Here is a 3,067-nt window from a genome sequence, read left to right as displayed (position 1 = left end):
CCGGCCCTGCATTCAGTGATATGTAACATGCAGGCAGTGTGGTGGCCACCCCTGCTCTTTCCTCTGTCCTTTCCTTCTACCCACGGAGGCCCAGCCTGTCAATCACATTGAAGCTCCGCCCCTCCAGGCTAGAACGAGGAGCTGCTGCCCATTTGGTGAGAATTAATGTGTGTATACTCAGGGCCGTTTCTTGGGGCAGGCGAGCAGTGCAACCGCACTGGGCGCCCGCCGCGGCACTAACTGTGGCTCCCTGCTTCCCTCTCCTATTTCTCCCCGAGTAACCCGCTCGGGGGGCGGAGTTTCACAGAATGACGCGGTTGCGTCGTTACATCACGACGCAACCCCGTCACTCCGCGAAAATCCCCCCCCCCCCAAGCGGAGTACAGAGGGGGATTCAAGTTAGGAAGAGGGAAAGGCCGGCGCGAGGAGCGACTGGTGAGGCGGGCCGAAGAGCGGTAATCGCCTCTGTAAGTATTCTCTCTCTCTCTCTCTCAATGTGGAAAATGGGGACACCTGCCGTAATGTGTGAAATGGGGACTCTTGCCTGCCGTAGTGTTGGGATTTAATGTATCAAGGGCATTGTGGTGTGTGGCATAATATGGTGCAGGGGGCATTACTGTGTGGGGCTTAATATGGTAGAATTTTTTTTTCCTGTGTTGGTCGTGATCTGTTGGAGCAGGGTCAAAAACTGTATTGTGAGGTAGTCTTTTCAGACGAGGCGATGCCCATTTAAATGAGGCCACACCCATTTAGATGAGACCATGCCGCCTTGCCGGTGCGCGCACAAATTTTTTTTCTTTTTATCTAGGTGTGTGTGTGTGTGGGGGGGGGGAGGGGCACATTTTTTAATGTCATGGGGGGGCTCATTTTTAAATCTCGCACTGGGAGCCAAATTGGCTAGAAACAGCCCTGTGTATACTGTATGTATATGTGTGTTTATATCTGTGTATACTGTGTGTTTATGTGTATATGTCTGTGTTTGTGTGTGTAAATGCATTTGTTTGCAAATGTGTGTATACAGTATGTCTGTGTATACTTGTAAGTGTGTTTATGTGTATATATCTTTGTATACAGTATATGTGTGTATATTTGTGTTTGTGTGTGTATATTTCTTTTTCATCCACTAGGGGTCACTGGAGTACTCTTGGGATATGGACGGCTTCCGAAAGGAACAGGGCACTGAATATTCAAATTCAGTAACACTCCTCCCCTCCATACTCCCCGAGTACCTCAGTGTTTTTTCTGTGCTCGTCGGAGCAACAGGGCTGGTGTGGGGGGCTCCCACACTTAGTGAATATTTTATTTTTATTTTTATTTTTACAACTTAAGACACATCCCTTCCCAGTTTCTACTAAAAACATGGGTCCGGGATGGTGCCGCTGCATGGAGCAGCGCATGGCGTGTCGGTCCTCACAAAGAGCACCCTCACAGCCACACGCAGCCCACTGACTGCTGCAAAAGCTGGACGGAGCTTACAGAAAGAAGCCCGTCGCAGCCATGAACAAGAGCTGGATGGAGTTTACAGAAAGAAGCCCCGTCGCAGCCATGAACAAGAGCTGGACGGAGCTTACAGAAAGAAGCCCCGTCACAGCCATGAACAAGAGCTGGACGGAGCTTACAGGAGAAGCCCCGTCGCAGCCATGAACAAGAGCTGGACGGAGCTTCCAGGAGAAGCCCCGTCGCAGCCATGAACTGAACAGCTGGACGGAGCTTACAGATAGAAGCCCCGTCGCAGCCCTCCCTACAAGACAAGGTATGCTGGGGGGGACGGGGCGGTCCGCGCGCTGCCACCCCGCTGTGTGGGGTACCGCCGCCCGCACCCGCCGCTAAGCCCAGCCGCTCCGTCCGCGCTGTACGGACTTCAAAGCCAGGGGAACCGCCGCAGCACAGCGCTCTCACTAGCGCCGCCGGAAGCCGCTACACGCCGCTCCAGCCAGCCGAACACTCGGCCGCTCTCCTCACTGCGTCCCTCCCTGCAAGGTCAGCTTCCCGGCACCCGCTCCCCGCTGAGACACACGGAGCACAGGGGGAGGGGGGGGGGGCAAGCCACAGGCAGCGCTGCTGCAAGGGAAGATAAACTTATAATATGCTGCACATAGGTTATATTAATAACCTGACCTGTGATATCACTGTATTAATAGACTATTGAGACTATATTAACACAGGAGGCATGTATTGTACCCTGTTCTGGGATTATCAGTGTAAGCATGGCATGGGGGCCATTTTAACCATGCTTCCTGTTTTCTTCCTGTTTCTAATACCAGAACGTTCCTGTCCTACATCTCTACTCCACCGGAGGCGCAGGGGTGTTAGTGGGAATTTTTGCTTCAGGTTTTATATAGGCTGGCCATGGGAATGCACTTCGGCCATATATATATATATGTATATTACACACCTTAAGTAACACTTTTACTCAGTCGTGCAAGTGTCTGTCTTTGTTTATTGGGTTGTCTGTCTGCATAATGAGTACGGCACCAGCAAAGACTAAAAAGGAAGTTTTACTGCAATGTCTGTACATGAATCTACCACATGTTCCGTATGTTTTGTAGGTTTCCACTCCGGAACCCGGTTTCATTCCTATGTTACGCAAATGTAATGGCTGGGTTGCAATTAGAATTGGCCACCGTTCGACACGAGCGGCAAGATCCGAGTCTCGGAGAAGACCGCCAAATCTAACGGAGGAGTCTCAGCTGTTGCAAAAGTCCAACTTCACTTTGGGTAACAGGGTATTAATTTAATTGGTCTTATAATTTAACCGTTTCTGCTATGTTGCAGTCTGACAATTCTATGCCAAACCTCACGGCGCTAAATAAGGGTGAGGAGGGCACATTAGACCAGCAGTCAGATAGTGCGGTTTTTGACAGCCCAGACATTGATAATGACCAGTGCGTCAGTCTCTGAAGTTTACAGAGACTAAGGAGCCTCTAACATATAATCAGTCGTATTTACTAAACGACAGAGATCTCCAATGGGGTTCTTATTTAGGATATCTTCTTAATAAGATGTTAGTAGAAACACAAGATTTAAGTCTATTTACCCGTTTCCACACAGTGACATCTACATTGGA

The sequence above is a fragment of the Pseudophryne corroboree genome, chromosome 7 (assembly GCF_028390025.1).
Source record: "Pseudophryne corroboree isolate aPseCor3 chromosome 7, aPseCor3.hap2, whole genome shotgun sequence".
Classification (NCBI taxonomy): Eukaryota; Metazoa; Chordata; class Amphibia; order Anura; family Myobatrachidae; genus Pseudophryne; species Pseudophryne corroboree.
The sequence above is the reverse complement of the archived record's forward strand: the minus strand, read 5'-3'. Positions refer to the sequence as shown.